Raw genomic sequence first — 20,565 nt, forward strand, 5'->3', positions numbered from 1 at the left:
AAGAAAAACATAAATGGCATACAAACACTCTATAGACTAAGCACATAAGCAAAAATGAAAGACAAGACTACAAATGATGACCATAGCACAATAACACAATGGCGGGATATATAAATACCGAGCCACACTAAAACGATATTACCAAAAAATGGACTAAACAGTAAAGCTTAAAAGTATACCATGACAAATAAATAACCCACTATAACACGTAACCTAGATAATAAACAACGTAAGTACCTAGCAGCTATAATTCAAGACCATCATGTATTATTTGTGAAGTTTATACGGAATCAAAGTCTTGGTATCTTCCGATGAACCTTTTTCAGAAAAAAGGACAAGACTTTCTTTGACATAACCCTTGTTCATTTAATTTCTGCTCAGACATTGGTGACGTTTTATAAAGTCTGAGTAGCAGCTGCAAGCTTTTGAATACCGAAAAAGTTGGAAAATGTATTTTCCATAAGCAGGTAAAGTTGGTATATGCTGCTAAGATGGGGAAAATGTACAAACAAAAATTCAAAATTAAAATCGTCTCATTTGTCATAGATTCTAATACTGAGATGACCGCTTATATCAAATTAGAGGTACAAGTCTAAAAATGAGGCGGAAGAAACCGTGTCTGTTGTTTCTTTAATTTTTAGTTCTGGATGATATATTAATGAAACTTAAGATGAAGAAAATGGATTGTTAATAGAAAGAACATCATCAATATATCTGAATGTGAATTTAATTGATCTGGCTTCTGGAACGAGACTAGCAGAGTGAATATTTGATATGCGAATCAAAATCAGGATATGTAATATGATTGCCAATGAAACAACTATTCACCAGTGTTCAAATGAAGTAGATGTAAGCAATTATAGGCAATTGTACGGTCTTCAACAATGAAATAAACCCGTACCGTATAGTTGGCTATAAAAGGCCCGGCATAAAAAATGTGCAACAATTCAAACGATATAACTAACGGCCTATTTTATAATAAAACAATTAAAAAAAACAATCTAACAGACGAACCAACAACAACCGCAGACCTAAAGAGCTCATGACTTGGGACAAGCAACATACAGAATGAGACGGGTTTACACAGGTTTATGAACGCTAATCCCTCCCAAAACCTGAGACATTAGTGTAAAAAGTAAAAAAACAAAAATACCGCACTCCAAGGAAAATTCAAATCGGAAAGTCCCTTATAAAATGGCAAAATCAAAAGCTCAAACACATCAAACGAATGGAAAACAACTGTCATATTCCTGACTTGGTACAGGCATTTCTTTATGTAGAAAATGGTGGATTAAACCTGGTTTTATAACTAGCTAAACCTCTCACTTGTATGACAGGCGCATAAAATTCCATTATATTGACAACAATGTGTGAACAAAACAAACATCACAACATAAGAACAAGCTGTAAAAATCAGTTGACATTGGCTGAACTCAAAGTATCAGTAAGAGACAAAAAACAACTTATATAAAAACAGTAGACACAAAGCATCGATATCAGAGTACTTGAAGTTACTGAAAACCAATTACTTCTACTAGTATTTGACAAATCATGTTCGAGACTAAAGTAACAGTCAGTACACATCCAATGGATTTAGTGTAAAGACGTCATAAACAGTCTGAGAAACGCATGAACTTGTGCAATGCCAAAATATAAGTAAACAGTATCGACAGGATGTATGTTATGCATGCATCATCCGTTTTGCAATCCACATTCAACTCCGACATGTAAATAGGACACAATCGACAAATTCCCAGATCATACGACTATTCTGGTATCTAAAGATCTAAGATCGGAAAAAAACATGTCGCTTAGTATTGAAGAGAGATCTAAAATGTCATACGATATATAGTATATTTCTGTGGAGAATTATGACATTGACCATGTGAAAATTCTTCACGTTTGTCATAGATCATAGTTTTAAGTAGTTTCAATCGGTTTCAATATAAGAAAACTTCAAGTTAAGAAGCAGGTCTGCGAGCTGCATTAGTAACCATAATTTCAACTTCACTGGGTTAACGAGATGCGCACACTTATTAAAATATGGGTTATGTAGTTAAAGGACATTGTTAATATATCTGAAATTAGATGATGAGTCTTTTGTAGACGATACGCGCGTCTGACGTACAAAATGTTAATCCTGGTATCAATGATGAGTTTATTTAAAGAACTGGGCACGATATGTTTTGTTTTTGAGAAGAATATGTTTGAAATCTTTAACATATGAGGACACAAAAGAAATCGGTCAAAAAGCGGCAAAATTAGTATTTATAAGAATACCGACTGTTTTTATTTAATATAAATCACCGAAACTCAACAAATATGTTGCTGATCAAAACGTTTAGCATTTCTCTTCGATGTATCTTTTGTTTGCATAAGTGTTGTTCTTCACTAAGTACAATTTTACATGAGTCAAACAAGAAATATGTATCGACGGTTCCCATGGTTGTACAAAACGCATCGTTTAATGAAAAAAATTGTAATCGATCTTAGAATGAAGCTCATTGCAATATTTATAAGATATTTTTTAAAACTATTTTAAAATAATGAATATATCACACTCATTCAAAGCTCTGATTCCTCGCCCAGCTTTTGTTGTTCTGTTGGTCCTGTTTGTTTTTTATAAATCGCTCTTTATTTTATGAGCATCTGGTGCAGTATCATTGGTAACATTGATGTTATTCTCGTAGATAGAATTGGACAGAGTAAGAAATACGTTTAGGTTAATATTCGGTTAACCCTGATATCGTTCCTTAAAAGGAATTTTGTGAAATGTGTGTATCCAATATATGGAAAACAGGATTTTCATTGCTATCTTTGATAACAATACCAAAGTAGAGAAGGATATTTGTGATAACGGAAATGTGAAATATACGTCAATGTGACAACACAAACGATCGAAAGACATCTAGTAATGTAAAAGACATGTGGTTGCAAAATTTTATTTTGATACGGTTGTTGCTCGTATCTAAATATTAATGACATTATTAAAAATGAAGTTATTTTTCGAGTGATTACAGTCTTGCGTTATGTACAAGTTTAAGGCCGTACAGCTGGGTAGAACGAAATTGAAAAAAACTCCAAATACAAAAATCAGACAGGTGTCTTCTGAACATTGGAAATATCTATTTTTATAGATTTTAAAACTTTTTTATTTTCGATTTTCAGGTGCTAAAATGTAGTTTTATCATACCGTCTACTTTATGAATAGCTGATTTTTAAGCTTTGATTTTTCTACATTTAGTTTGACAAGACAGGTCTGGCCAGGAATACAAGATCTGAAATGTTGCTTCAACTCAGGAATATATGTTCCATGATGTGGGCAGTTTTACCACTTACAAATTTAGGCAAAAGTAGCTAACCGATGTTAATAAATCGATTTAGACAAATCACGACAGCATAGGAAAATTAAAGGGAATTGTATGAATTCATAAAAAAGGGTCGAAACCGGGTCCGTCGACACACTCGATGTGCGAATCAACACTCAGTCAAAGAGTTACAAGCGGGAATAGGAGACAATCATTAAAATTATAGATTAGACAACTATTTGGAATAAGATTGCAGAAATGTGTCGCAAGTGAGTTGAAAAACAGACACATCGTATCGGTCACCTAATTCGTGGTGCTGACCGTGAAACTGATGTAGAGTCGATTTTAGTCATGCTTTATTATAAGATGATTCTGATTATATTACTTTGCCTTTACCACCATCCCGTCCTCCATTAGATCGTGACATCATAGAATGAAACTTATCACCGAATTTATACTTGCCATATACACAGCCACTAATAGAACAGGATCTGCATACCCTTCCGGTGTTGGTACGATTACCCCTAGTTTTTTGGTTGGGAACATGTTGCTCAGTCTTTAGTTTTCTGTGTACTGTTTTGTGGACTTGCTCGTCTTTAGGTCTTTTTTCCAATGACGTTGTTAGTATTTTTCGAGTGATGAGTTTTGAAGTCAAACACTGACATTTAAAGAGCAAATGATTTTACTAAAAAGGACAAATAGAACAATTCTCAGCTTTCTGCATCGTTACTTGCCAGACTTACTGCCCGATACTTTATTGACTGCATTTTGGACATATTCGTCAGACTTTGTGTTGAAAAATGCTGTAGACATTTCAGCACATTACTTATGTTCGAATATTAATTTTGTAAACGTTTACCTTCTTAGTATACAAAACGAAAATTTTTGTCTACCTTAGAAAGAGTCCAAAGAGGACACATTACAATGTTATAAATTCAATTGAGTAGAACTCGGAAAATACCAAAATAATGTATAAAATAAACACTCATTTTAAACATGGAACTCAAAAGTAATCTACCCTAACAATGTATCAAACAAGCTGTTATTTCTAATCTGAGATTAAGTTCTTTTAAATTTGAAAATTGTGTTAAAATCGATTAGTGACAAATACATGATAGTTATTTGATTAAAATATCATATTGATATTTGACGTAGTTTTGAACTGTCCTTTTTAACTGATTGGTAAATTTACCTGTAAGGAACGAGGGAAGGTCAAACTGCATATTTTACATATAATAATATATGTATATACATATCCCTTGTAAAGTTGGACTGATTTAACTGTATGAACCCTGTTAGAACATTTACAAACATTTTAGGAAGAATTCGCGTGTTCTCCGTGTCGTCAAATATTATATGGTAAATTGTTGAAAGGCACTCAATCGCATTCACACAGTTGATAGACGAAATTTTTATTTTGCATTATTTAAAGCTTTTCAATAATTTTACCCCTGAAAAACACTTATACATGACTGAATTTACTATTAGTCAAAGGAATATCAAATGAGTTCAGCGGAAAATATTTCGTATTCGGCATGTTCGTACTCGTCTACAACTTTTAATTCTTTCTTAATGAAAAATGAGAAATGAATTAATTTCAACTTTTAGAGAGATGTAGATGTGACAGATTCCATATTTTTATTTCCTAGTCTAGTATTTGTAGCTTGGATAGGTCACATGTATCAACTGTAAGTATATTAAGTTTATTAGATTTTTGTTTACACCATTTGATGATTTTTTTTTTACTTGCATCCAAGCTATTCAACATTGTTCTAACTTGTGTTTTCAATGCATGCACCACTTGTGTCTTACTTGAACTTTTATCCATGGTATCAATGTATTATATCTGAAGCCTTTTCCGGAATTGACAGAATCAATTTTAGGGATGTGATTTTGGCTAAACTTTAAGCATAATATATTTTGATACATGTAACGAAATTATAAATACCGAAAAATAAATCGAAATTGTTTTGTGTCATCTAAGAGGTCTAGGCAATAATAATGTTATCCACTACTTCTTTGTGCTGTGATTCACATTTCACAATTCGAAATGAACACCTAATTTCTTTGCATTCATGTTATTAGAGAAGTGTTAGAAGTGAACAAGAAAAATTTTAAGAGAAGACGGCATGAATCATTTTTTGAAAGTTTCAGCAGGGGTTGATAAGGCCCCTACAATCTCGAACTATTTTATCCTTTTGCTTTTGTTTATGATGTAACATATATGATTTTAAGATAATATACCGTTTGTTTCTGGAAAAAAATAAGAGGGGTATTGGTACTTAATAATTTGCCCGTCATCACTACGAGCAGACTGTTTGGATTTGTTTATGTTTTTGGATTTGATTGCTACAGAAACATACAGAAACGAAAACTATTGACTTTTAATAGAGGTACTGAGTATACGCCTATATCGACATTCTTATCAAAACTCAATCATCCCTTTTTATATTTTATAGGTCATTTTATTATCAAAATGTTATTGAAAAGAACACGCTTTGGAGGGGAAGAATAAACGATTATAACTGACCCTTCATTTCTAACTTAACGAAATCTAGTAGTATAAAATGTTATGCAAGAAGTATTCGCTACCTACAATTGTTTGCTACATATTTCATATAAAACAGGCTACGATTTTTCAAAAAAATATTGTGCAATTATTTCTAGTTAGATTTCAATTAACTTGGTACCAATAGAAGCAAAATTAGCACAAATAAAAATATTTACTTGGTTATATTTTTGCTGATACGTATTTTCATTTTCTTATGATATTTTTAGGTCCTGAAACTTTCAATATAGTTCAACTAAATGTATTTGAGAGAAATGATCATCATGCATGTTCACATTAAGAATAAGCAAACATAACCGAGGGCAAAATCATGACAAAATAAGCAAATCTATTTCAGACAATTCTGTGTCTTTCAACTCATGTTATGTTACGATCCAACCACAAATGCCCTCAAAATATTTATTTTTCAAAATTGTGTTATTATATATTTGGAATATTTAGCAAAAAAAGTAGCTGAAGAATATTATTGCATAACACTGTATAATTTTATCTTGCAGTCTTGCTTTTTGGTTTGATATAATAAAAATTCCTAAGTGATGGAAAACTTACCAAACGAAAAATACAAAAGTTTAATGAATTGATTAGTAACAATAAAAAACAACTTAATTAAACAAATGCAACTGTTAGTCAACTTCGGTACTGACATGATTTATAACTAACTTTTCAAATTTGTCCTTTTATAAATTTAGAAATTATTAAGAAACTTAGGTTTCAACTTCTTCGGGCAAAGTTGACCTAACATAAGTTTTGCTATTTTACGTCTTTTTTGGTCATATTGCTCTTCAACTGTTTTGGTTCTTATAGATTCTTGGCTTTCAGATATTCGCCGTAAGGGTATTACTGATAAAGGTAATCCAGAAAAGCGGTTTGGAGGCATGATTATCAAGTTTTTTTTTCATTTTTTTTGTCAAACAAAATAAATTGAAACATAATTTCTAATATCTCACATTGAGAAAACCCGTGCGTTCAACTTACAAAAAAAATTTGTCAATTTAAGTGAAAACACTAGAGGGAACAACCAATTTCTTCATACCATATAATAAAATGATAGGTGCAATGTCAGGTTTGTTAATGTTTAAAGATTGAATTACTAATAAGGTTTAAAAATGATTTGCCTGACCAATGAACCAGTGAGCATGATGAAGACTCCCAGTAAAACAAACAATACATTACCCAAAGACATATACATTATCGGTGTTACCAATACAGGTAAAAGCATTTAGTGTTGTCCCCGTGTCCTGAAAATCAAATCCTGAGAATGTTGTGGTTCCAAATGAAAATGTTTTCGTATTGGTTGTATCAATCCAAGTGCTGGTTTGTAATTCCACTGGTAAACCCGAACAAACAGCATCTGTAATTGAAATTCATTACAGGAGTTCTTGTAACTGTCATCCAATTTTTCTGGACTTAGAATATTCAGTTTATTCTGGTACCAATCAAAATTAATATAATAAACAAGATGATTTCTTTGTGAACATGATGGTCACTGTAGAAATTTGAAGCTTACGCTGTTTCCTAACAACGGCGATTTAAATTTGTTATTTGCCTATTTACAAAGCATCAGCCATTTTTCAGTGTATTGTGAATGTCGTTCGTGTTCTTAAATTTGTTGTCTCTTTAAAACTATAAAAACAAAAGTAATAATATGTGTTCTATTCTGTTTGGCTTTCTAAAAGCACAATTTTAATGGAGTTAATAGCAGAGAATCTAACTCTGTAACAATCCACACTACCATTTGTGACAGTGTCATAGAAATAAATTGATAGATGGGATACAGACAAGCTTTCGGAGCAGAAAAATAAAAGAAAAAAACAAAACAAAAAACAAAAAAAAAACAAACGTCTTTATATGTACCAATTCATTATTTATTTATATGAAAATATACATTCTTGAAAGTGGCGAAACACGAACCATCGCCGACACACGGACAGATGACACAAAAGCTCAAACACTCTATTTTAACGGAAACTTCTTATCGCTTTGACAAAACTGAGAGCTTTTGTCAGTGTTTGTGCAAGATATGATTTAGAACTGAACAAGAAATATAGTAACTTCCGCAGATTATATCCTTGATAATGTTTCATTTTTTTTAACTTTCTTGCTAAATGATTTTTTTTTTACCTTCTTATACAATCTAAATTTAATACAGCTCCTGAGTCAAGGTTGCACTTTGTAAATACAGCTGTTTCACAAGCCATGTACTAAATATTCCTTATTCACAGAAACAGCAGAATAATTTAGCAAATTTGAGGCCCCAGTGGCCAAAAAAAAAGAGAAAAATGCCTAAACCCCTTGGATCATAAAACAGACAATTTAACCTGTAAATATTATGATTTTATTATTTTAAAGGTTTTTTGTATATAAAACAATAACTGTGCTTGGACGTTATGCAAAAAACAGATGTTAGCAGTCAGTTCTATAAAACTTTTAGTGAATTCATACATCAGACTGGTAACTTCATAAATACAGCTTTTGCAAATATATTAAAATATATTACTTAATTATGTTTTAGAAATATGGTTAGAGATGATATTGTTGTGACACAATTACTAAACTGACCATTTGAGGCAGAAATTTTGATCTTTTATTGACAAATAGGCATACAGTAAGATGTGGACTGGAGACATGGGCAGGATTGGATACTTTATATAATCTTGAATGTTGGAATGATTAACTACTTAACTTTAAATTTATAGTTTCAATTTGTTATCAGAATAGTTTCAAATATGTTCTAGGAAATTCATCTCGGCAAACATGCACATAGGGTAGGTTGACAATAATTAAAGTCTTGTTTTCATTTTCTTTAAAAATTGAAACAAGGGTGGGGGTATAAAATGTACTATATAGAAAAGTTAGAGTATATGCAGTGATTTCTTTAAGGCTATAATTCTGATAAATACATGTAAGATCAAATAAGTATCGTTGTAAAAAAAAGTGTTTTTCAAACGTTTTCTATTTGAATAAATGTTAGTATAGGTTGCACTTTGTAAAAACAGCTCTTTCACAAGCCACGCCCCTTTTGGGAAGATATATAATATTCATAGATGTTTTGTTTTGTTAACGTACTGGTTCCCAGATATAAGAGAAATAACTTGGGAATGTTTCCTGTATAAAACCACATGGTAGCGGTGAAAAATGGATGCTGAGGAATAACCAAAGTGAAGGTAGCGGTAGTACAGAATTTTAGTATAAGTTTAACCTCTTAGAAGTTCGGGGCATATAAATGTTGAAAATATGCCGCACAGCCCTATGTTTTGACCTTTGAATTAAGAAAGTTGTGCATAGCAACTTCCCGTTCTAGGATATAATTTTTTTTACGAAACTTCATAGTAAAAATGGCACAGCTTTAGCCGCAAAGGGAGTTCCTATGGGAAATTGCATTGTCTATATTTACAGAAGTGCAACCTCAACGATTTTCTTACAAGTAGAGCGTTACCACATGGTCTGTGTCTTACAAAAAAGCATATGAACAGTCATTATGCATAAGATGGTTTAGCTGATATGATAAGTACTTTTGCAGGTGACTTTGGACTTCTGATGTACAAGAAAATCCGATTACAGAAATAAAACCATTAAATTAAGTACATTTTTAATTTCTTATCAAAACTTTTTCTTTTCCAAAAATTATACTGGGTCTTCGTTATGTTATGAACATGCATTTCGGACTCGGACTTCTTTTAAACTGAGTTTTACTGTGCGTATTGCTATGTGTTTCTTTTTTCTACATTGACTAGAGGTATATGGGGAGGGTTGAGATCTCACAAAACATATTTAACCCCGCCGCATTTTTGCGCCTGTCCCGTCAGAAGCCTCTGGCCTTTGTTAGTCTTGTATGTTTTTTTTAATTTTAGTTCATTTATATGTTTTGGAGTTTAGTGTGACGTCCATTTTCACTGAACTAGCACACAATTTTATTTAGGGGCCAACTGAGGACCACCTCCGGGTGCGGGATTTTCTCCCTGCATTGAAGACCCATTGGTGGCCTTCGGCTGTTGTCTGCTCTTTGGTCGGGTTGTTGTCTCTTTGACATATTCCCCATTCCCATCCTCAATTTTATTTAGTAAAATAATTATTTCACTTCAAATAAAGGCAACAGTAGTATACCGCTTTTCAAAACGTTGTATAAATATTATGTTAAAAACTATAGATTTATTTATAATCTGATGGTGGTTTAACGTTAATCGGCAAATGTTACACTTTTTGTCAGAACGTTCATATATAGAGAATAATACATGGCAAAATCTGTATCATATGCCGTATCATCCCGAGATACCAATATCAGCCCGAGGGCCTTTAGGCCCGAGGGATGATATTGGTCGAGGGTGATACGGCATGTGATACGGATTATGCCATGTTTTATACGCTTTATCATATATTTAAACAGGAGAGTATATATGAACTGCTTCCTGATCCCTAGCACATGGGTTACCTACAGATTTACTTTTGTTTTGTTTTAAAAGCTTTAAAAGAACTGCTTAATTATTCATCCGAACTTGAAGCACCTGGGTTACCTTACAATTTGCGTATTGTTATATTTTGTTTATTGTATTTTTTTGTGTTTTGTATGGTGTTTCATTGAATTCTTTTTTATAGTTGCATTTCGTGTGCCAGAAAATATGAAAGCTCGACGTCTGTGAAGTCACATGCCAAACAATGACGTTATTCGATAAATGACGTCACGCCTTGATGACCATTTCCTTTAGGACCGATTGAGGAAAAATATTTCTTGAGAAGCTTGCATAATTTAAAACATGGACTTCATGTAAATTTTGTCGGAATCACAACTGTTATAAATGAGAAATTTGAGTAGGGGTGTGATAAAGGAGTGTGATAAAGGGTGCAAAACAAAGTTGAGCGATACGGATTAAACAGCAGGCTATTTATCAAATATTCAAAACTGCTGTATTTACTACTAAATATATGATAAATTGATTTCTTATATACTTAGTAGTAAATACATGTTAAAAATAAAATTGTATATGTAATACGAACAATTGCAATCGTGCTGTTTCAGCCATCCGTGATGATATCGAGATCAGTCACGGTGGCAAAGGTTTTATCAAAACCACAATCTATATTACGTCACGTCTCGTAAAAAAAAGCATCATTAGCCCGTTGGTTTTCTCGTTTGAATTGTTTTACACTAGTAAATTTTGGGGCCCTTTATAGCTTGCTGTTCGGTGTGAGCCAAGGCTCCGTGTTGAAGACCATACTTTGACCTATAATGGTTTACTTTTATAAATTTTGACTTGGATGGAGAGTTGTCTCATTGGCACTCATACCACATCTTCTTATATCTATCTACTTATGTAGATACTTATGTACATGAGTTAATAATAAAGTGTATATGATATGGCTTTTTCAATATCACACACCGTATCAACCCTCAACCAATATAATCCCTTAAGCAGAGCTCTTGATGTAATATTGATGTCTCGTGTTGATACGGATATGATATTGAAAAAGACGTATAATATTCTCCATATATTAGTATGAAGATACTTTTCTTTAGATAAATTGACAAGCCGAGTCGATTTTTTTTTAACGTGCTGTGAACAAGGTAGCTGTCCGCTAGAACAAAGTCATAATTTCTACTCAGAGCTGACAAATTTATATATGTTCTTACTCTTCGACGGTTAAGCAGTAACTACCAATGTTAAGTCGTATTTCTTTTGATCCTACCTTCTGTGCACACATTTTCGAGCACAGTTCCATGAAAACAACGAGACAATAGTAAAAGAAAAAAAAATATCAGTCTTTGAGTTTTGTCAAAAAACCAGAGGACTGATCAATGGGATAAGCAGTCGGGCAATTCCTAAACAGACAAACAAAACAATGTCTGACATTACACTATGGTTGGTGTATGATCTTCACCTCTGACACAAGTGTCAAATAATTTATGTTTTTTGCACGTAAGCTGTCTTGACCTGAAATTTGATTGTGATTGATAGTGTGTTGGTCTTTGTGATTGATTGTGTTGGTATTTGTGATTGATTGTGTTAGTCTTTGTGATTGATCGTAAGTTGGTCTTCGTGATTGATTGTGTTTATCTTTGTGATTGATCGTGTATGTCTTTGTGATTGATCGTGTATGTCTTTGTGATTGATCGTGTTGGTCTTTGTGATTGATCGTGTTGGTCTTTTTGATTGATCGCGTTGGTCTTTGTGATTGATTGTGTTGGTCTTTGTGATTGATCGTAAGTTGGTCTTTGTGATTGATTGTGTTTGTCTTTGTGATTGATTGTGTTTGTCTTTGTGATTGATTGTGTTTGTCTTTGTGATTGATTGTGTTTGTCTTTGTGATTGATTGTGTTAGTCTTTGTGATTGATTGTGTAGGTCTTTGTGATTGATTGAATGTTGGTCTTTTTTATTGATTGTGTTTGTGATAGATTATGTATTCGTTTTTTTTATTGATTGTGTATTGGGCTTTGTAATTGTTTGTGTGTTGGTCTGTGTTATTGATTGTGTTTTAGTACTTTGTGATTGACTGCGATTTAGAGTTTGTGATTAATTATGTGCTGATCATTTGGATTGATTATGTTTTCGGTCTTTGTGATTGACTGTGTGTTGGTCTTTGTGATTGATTATGTTTTGGGCTTTGTGATTGTCTGTGTTGGTCTTTGTGATTGATTGTGTTGGTCTTTGTGATTGATTGCGTAAGTCTTTGTGATTGTTTCCTTTTTTGAGTTTGTTATTAACTATGAGCTGATCTTTGGAATTGATTATGTTTTTGGTCTTTGTGATTGACTGTGTGTTGGTCTTTGTGATTGATTATGTTTTGGGCTTTGTGATTGACTGTGTGTTTGTCTTTGTGATCGATTGTGTGCTGATCTTTGTGATTGATTGTATGTTGTTTTTTTTTTGTAATTGACTGTTTGTTGGTCATTTTGTTTGACTGTGTTTTATTCTTTTTGATTGTGTTTCGGTCTTTGTGATTGACTGTGATTTGGTCTTAGTGATATACTGAGTGTTGGTATTTTTGATTTATTATATATTGGTCTTTGTGATTGACTGTGTTTTAGTCTGTGTGATTGGCTGTGTTTAATTCATTTTGATTGACTGTGTGTTGGTCTTTGATTGACTCTGTGTTTGTCTTTGTGATTGACTATGTTTTAGACTTTGTGATTGACTATGTTTTAGACTTTGTGAATGACTATGTTTTAGACTTTGTGATCGACCATGTTTTAGAGTTTGTGATTGACTGTGTTTTAGTCTTTGTGATTGAATGTATGTTGGTCGTTGTAGTTGTTTGTGTGTTGCTATTTGTGGTTGTTTGAGTTAGTCTTTTAGAATAATTTTGTTGGTTTTTTTTAGTGACTGTATTTGTCTTTTTTATTATGAGTTGTTTTTGTGATTGATCGTATGAGTTATCGTGCCTTATTTTGTTTGTTTTGTGATTGGTCGTGTCATTGGGCCTCATTTTGTGTTGCTTTTGTGATTGATTGATTTGGTTATTGTCAAAGATTGTTTTTGTTTTTTCTGATTGATTGTGTTTTGGTCTTTGATTTCTTATCTATTTTGATTGATTGATATATGGTCATGAAGATTAATTGTGGAATGGTCTATGTTATTGTTTTTGTGGTTGTGTTGTTAATTAATTGTGTTTTTCTGATTCAAAGTGTTAGTCAATCTAGTTAAATGTGTGTTGGTAACTATGATGTATGTTGGTTTTTTGTGTTAGTCTTTTGTGCGTTGGTCGTCTTGATTGAATGCGTATTGGTTTTTTTAAACGATTATGTTTAAGTCTTCTAATAGATTGTGTGTTCGCCATTTGGATTGATAATGTGAAATGTTTTGTGTAAACCTTTGTTCTAAAAACTATAGTAATGCTTTTTCTCAACTTGTATTGTTATATCTCGCAATTGCTGATCAGTCATATATTACCTGGAAGTGAAAACACGTTATCCTTTAAACGCAGTGTTACGGTTTTAGAGGATAAGAAAGATGTTGACAGGAGTGAATCGACGAGTATGTCTTTTAGGTGTTGTGTAAATACGTATATTCGTTTTGTCTATACTTCCAAACATTAATCTTGTTTAAAGAAAGTTCATAAAGTTAAGATAAAATTAAAATAACAAAAGATTGAAAGTTTACGTTTTGGTAACCTTCATATACTTAAACAAGATTTTTTTACGATCAGAGACTGACAAAAACTTACTGCAACTACATTTGACCTCACATGAATTGCTAGGTAACGGTATAAATCCTAAACCATGCTGATTTTTTACATTTAACAAAATTAGGAAAATATATTACGACCACTGTTGGTATAACAGTTTACCTGTATTACAATATTTTGTACTCACCAACATCCAGTTTGAAAAGCAAAAATAAAATGAAGATAACACTTATAAATATACAGCATTTCATTATTTCCAATGATTATATGCGCGTGAACATTATATAACTCAATTCATTAGTTTCTAAAGTACTGATTAATAACAAGATAGTTTTCATGATGCCCACAGGTAAAATAACCAAGCAATTTTGACATGTATAATTTTGACAAGTTTCGACGTTATTTCGGTAACAGGAAGTTGAGGTTTATTTTTCCTTTAAACATATTCGCTTCTTTAACATATACGTCTGTGTTTGATTGATTGATTGTTGGTTGCTTAACATCCAGTGGCAAATAGTTCATGCATGTTCGGGACGATGTCTGTGTTATAACATGTTTTGTTTTTTGATTATTTGGAATGACATTCTTTATAATATATATTTTGAATGACTTATCATAAGGTGTAAAATAATAAATATCACATAAATCACATTTGTGCCATGGTGAGTTCAAGGTAACGGTTAACCAGTGCATGTCTGTTTAAAATGCCATTTCACAGTTGTAAATATATTTCTTTATACAAACTGATTTGATAACATGCATACTTTTTATACGTCTTTCGAAGACTGAACATAGTATGGTATCCCAAAGTACGTCGATGAAAACTTCTAATGCTAAATCACATTTGCTTCAAAAAGAGGGACGAAAGATACCAGAGGGACAGTCAAACTCATAGATTGAAAATAAACTGACAACGCCATGGCTAAAAATAAAAAAGACAAAAAGACAAATAATAGTACAGAAGACACAACATAGAAAACTAAAGACTTAGCAACACGAACCCCACCAAAAACTGGGGGTGATCTCAGGTGCTCCGGAAGGGTAATCAAATCCGGTAAATAGTCTAATTCGATAGGTCACATTCGTGAAAAGGGAAGGGTATTGTAGTTACGACATAAGGAACATATCCGATATCATCTGTGAAACGGTTATTCCATAACGGTCAACCAACTCGTGATGGCGTCCGTAAAATTTACGAAGGGATGATTTCAACTTCACCATTTGGAACTCTTGGTTTCAACCAATTATCATGTTATTTCAACACAAAATAGGATTGACGGAAGAAAGTTCACTTTCGAATTTGAATTTTTCAGGTTTTGTCGTTCCACAGTTATGGAACTTAAGTGCCAGTCTTTGTAAGTATCAGGCAGTTTAGAAGAATTTCGAAACATGGCCGAAAAAAAACCCGACCTAACCATCCTATTTTTAAGTCATCCTCATTCTGAGTTAGAAATGGTAGGTCTTTCGTTTCTACGTGTCTGGTTATTCGAAAAATCTCTAGATAATTTTTGGTTAGAATGATAGCAAATAACGGAGTTAGCTCCCCTTAATTTTTTATTTCTAGTGCATTTCAACCTATTTATATCTTGAATTACCAGAACAGGAAAAGGAAACTAATGTTATATTCGTGCACCATTATACATTTTGAACATAAATTAATGAAAACTTGTAAAGGTTATCTTATTAATGTTGTAATAAGATCTTTGAATATTGTTTACATTGGCACAAATATCGATTTTTGTCATCAACAAATTAAAACATAACTAAATTTGTATTCTTTTCGAATGGTTTTTTGGGATGTATAAATACACATCCACGTTCATTTTCTATATAGAGATTGCTTTATCTATATATAACATTATACATATTTATTATATGGTTAAATCCTAACTATCCTACTGCCGATACTTTTATTTTGGCATTGCACACGTCATGTCTTCTTTGACTGTCCATGGCGTTAAAACACTAAATCCCTGGGATGTGTTTTAGTTGATTTTAGTCTCTGATGCATCATTTTTATAATTTATTAAGTTTGGCTTTTAACTAGCTTTCAGTAACTGCGAATAATCTCAAATCGTACTTTCGTGTTAATTGGACCTGTTGACACAATTTGTAATTCACTGTTTACTTATTTTGTGTTATATCTCGTCTCACCTTTGATAAGTATTTAGTATGACGATAAATTTTCACTTATCTCGTACTTTGCACAACAAATTTAGTTATTTTGTAAAAAATATTTCCGTACTCCTAACAGCAAAATTATTATATTTAAATTAACCTGTGTACGTTATTTTATTTAACGACATTTTGTCCATGGTTAGAGTTGTCTTTTTGACACTGTTTTGCATCTCCCCTTTTTTATTTAATATTGTGTTTATATTGTGTCATAGATCAAATTTATTCGTTCAGTTTATGTTTACTTGTTTTTGTTAATATGTCTTTTTGATTGAGTAAAGCCATTTCAATTGATATTTTATAGTGTGTCTTTCTATGTTGTAATGTTACACTACTATTTCAGGTTAGGGTGAAGGTTGGCGCCCGTTAAAACGTTTAAACCCGCTACATTTGTTTGCACCTGTCCTAAGTCAGGAACCTGTTGTTCGGTGGTTGTCGTTTGTTGATGTGGTTCATAAGTGGTTCTCGTTTCTCGTTTTGTATATAGATTAGACCGTTGGTTTTCCTGTTTGAATGGTTTTACACTAGTCTTTTTTGGGCCCTTTATAGCTTCCTGTTCGGTGTGAGCCAAGGCTCCGTGTTGGAGGCCGTACTTTGACCTATAACTGTTTACTTTTTACGCATTGTGACTTGGATGGAGAGTTGTCTCTTTGGCACTCATACCAAATCTTCTTATTTCTATTGAGTGGGTTTTGTTTGTCATGTTTTCACCGCTGCCTGATTCTTATGCAGAGTTGCACTTAAAGTGTTTGAATTAAGGCATTTTTTTACAAATTGCTTTCTAACTCAAGAATGCTTTGATCGATATCCTCAAAACTCAACAATATTGTTTGGATTAATAAAAAGGAAGCACCCTTCCAATCTTTTTAAATTTTTTTGTTTTCTGTTCCAGAGTAACAGGACTTTAATTTTCAGATTTAAGAAAATTTTAACATGTTATACCATTTTGAGTTTGCTTTGATTGCTGTAGTGATAACTTTACATAATTGTTGAAATTGATGAACCTAACTCACCATTCAATTCAACCAAATTCCGATATGTCTTTCCAGAGTTATGGGACTTTCACCGTAAAATAGATAAAAACATGCTTAAATGTCATGCAATAGCTATTATAGTATACTTGGATCAAATTACCACAAACTTATAACACTGTTATTTCGATTGAATGTAGATTTTTTTTTTATTTTGAAAATGTTTTAGTTTATCATTCAAGAGTTATGAGACTTTTTAATAATTATATTTTACACAATACTAATATGCCTAATAAAAGAACTGCACTGAACATTGTTGGTGATTAATTAAAGATAGCTTCACTTAATTTTTCTACATTCTATCATTATGGTAAGATAATATAAGTTTACTTAACATATACAGTTTTTTTTCTTAAACAATATAAAGTTTGTTTATTTCCAATGACTGCTATATTGATAATTCTTTCCTATAGAAATCTTAAAGAAAGTGGCGTTTTGCGTCTGTGTATGCATGTCTGAGGGGGTAAACTAATAATATACAAAACAATAATCAAGTTAAGCAAATTAATTGGAACAATCTTTCGGGCTTATTGTATTCTGACACCGTTATATACAAGAAAATAAAGTAAGTTGTATTCGTGTCGCAGGATTACATTAACTGTGTTTGAGATTGAGAGATGCAGACCACAGCTTATACAAGTTATTGACTAACCTTTATTTTAGATAAGCCCTTCTATCGTTTATATTGGACGGGTCACACAGTTTGATTAATTACTTAGTTTGGATCTTTAATATCATACACATTCGGGTGGGGATGGGATTATCTCGCCCGTAAACAAAAACATGCTCTAACAAGCGTATGTTGTAGGGTCTGGGCCTATCGGGCCCTATATTTAGATACATTCAAAATCAAATTGTACTTTTTTTCATGTCGTGCACTGGTTGTTCCTATCCTGGACATCAAGTCAATAGTAAAAATTTCTCTTTACATCTTTATAATTTTTCATTCTCTTCTTGTGAAATCTCAACGCCAGGTTTTAAGTCTTACATATATTTGCTATTAAAGAGTTCGTTCTCCTTCCATTTCAAACAAGTAACTCCTCTGCGGAAGGTCCAGCGGGCCTTTTTTAACTTTTCTCACCCCCTTCTTGTGTCTGCGGCATTTCGTTGTCTCTACTGATTGTCGAGTGACCTTCGGTACATACAGAGCAGGAAAAGTCTTTTGGTGATAGTGTGGCTGTTTGTGGTGGAGGCAGGTAATCTACGTCTAAGTCAGTCTGTTGCCGAGTCTGTCTCTAGGGGTTGAGACATATTGACATGCTGTTGATTCCCAATCATAGACAGACATTAGGAGAATGTGAACACACTGACATGATGATCAATGTATGTTGTTCGGTTTGGCAAATGCCTTTACCGATAAGACGCAACAGTTTAATGCTCCCGGTCTGACACCAATTTTATTATGACAGCAAAATACTATATATAAATATCAAAATGTTTCACCAATATTTCTTTAGGTTTTAAAAACAAATAAATAAGTTTCTATGTATAAATAAACGCCTTTTATCAACATATAATGATACTGAAATCTATTAAATTTCATTGATGTCACATGAACATTAAAAGTATCAGTTGATGTGAAAAATGAGCTTGACCTTGTTTTTGAAAAATTAAAACATTACTAAATATGTATTGCTATATACGTACAATAATAAGGACTCATGATCCTACATCCTGTCGATACTGTTTACTTATAGTTTGGCATTGCAGAAGGTCATGCGTTTCGCAGACTGTTTATAACGTCTTTACACTAAATCCGTTGGATGTGTACTGATTGATACTTAATTCCGTGGGAATATGATTTATTCATTAGCTGGCTTTGAAGTACGAGCACTCTTATATCTTTGCTTTTTGTTTTTTGTTTTTATCCAAGTTGTTTTTTTTTTTTTTTTTGCTTCGTGCCAATCTGAGTTTTACAATTTGTTCTTATATCGTACTGTTTTAAAACCGTCCCATGTCAAGCTGACGCTTGAGCGCTCACAATCATGTTAAACATTACAAGTTTAAAAAAAACAAACAATACAGGTCGTATGCATTCAATTTTTTCAAATAAAGATTTAAACAACTCTTAACATTTTGTTCGTCAAATATTAAATTCAGGCAGAGTAATCTCCAGTTAAAAAAATGAAAACAACACATTATATATATTTCATGCGTCCGTAGCGCTTTTCTAAATTTACTTTCACCAGGAACGCTCAAAGCCAAATATTTGAAAGCCAAGGATGTATAAGAACCTAAACAGTTGAAAACCTATATTACCAAAAAGGACCCCAAAAAAAATAGCCAAATCCATCTAAGGTCAACTTGGCCTGAGGGAGTTGAAACCTTATTTTCTAATAATTTCAAAATTTATCAAAGGACAATTATAGAAAGGTTTGTTATAAATCATGTCAGTACATCGATATAACCGTGCACAAGACGATCAGGAAATCAAAAAAAACTCTTGTCTTCTAAAATAAAATGTAAAATAACAACAACAAAAAAGAACTCCAAGGAAAATTCAAAACGGAAAGTCCCTTATCAAATGGCAAACCAAAAGCTCAAAGACATCAAACGCTCAAACATATCAAACGAATGGAAAACAACTGTCATATTCCTGACTTGGTACAGGCATTTCCTTTTATAGAAAATGGTGGATTAAACTTTTTTTTTATATCTAACTAAACCTCTCACTTGTATTGAAGTCATAAACAAACTAATTTAGAAATTAAACAGCAGCGCAAAGAGCGCTTGATACGTTCCTGGTACATATTCAAATTGTTACATAAAATTCAATTGGATATTTAGAAGGCATTTCGTCATAAAATAGCTCTGTAGAAAAACAGGCATGAGGATACCCTTAGGCATATAAGTATTATGTCAAATATGACTATTAAAAGTCCAAGAACTCTCGAATGACAAACTTAAAAAGTTTTAAAATCAAAAGAGCAAACAACAGTGTTAAGTTTTTAGTTATTTGATCCAAGCATAGTAATGCTTATTATTTAAAAATTCCTTTTATTTATATGATAGTCAATCTGAAATGGTATATCCGAGTTGACTTTTAATCGAATGGTGTGTTATTATTACCAATTCCAACAATGATGTAAAGTTGTCAGTTAGTCAATCCAAGCAAACTGAAGTATGGTATAACATGTAAAAGATTTAATTAAATCAGACAATTGACTTTGGAACAGAAAAAATCAAAATGCAAAAATCAAAAGAGAGCTTCCTTTTATTAGTTCCAACAATTTTGTAAAGTTTAGATGAAATCAATCCAGGAAAAAACTAAATCGAAAGGAAGCTTTCCTTAGTCAATACTAATTTTATGTTAACATGTATCGTTCGAAATGTTGACTAACGTAAATTGGTATACATAACACG

Source organism: Mytilus californianus, unplaced genomic scaffold (assembly GCF_021869535.1).
Source record: "Mytilus californianus isolate M0D057914Y unplaced genomic scaffold, xbMytCali1.0.p SCAF_5, whole genome shotgun sequence".
NCBI lineage: Eukaryota > Metazoa > Mollusca > Bivalvia > Mytilida > Mytilidae > Mytilus > Mytilus californianus.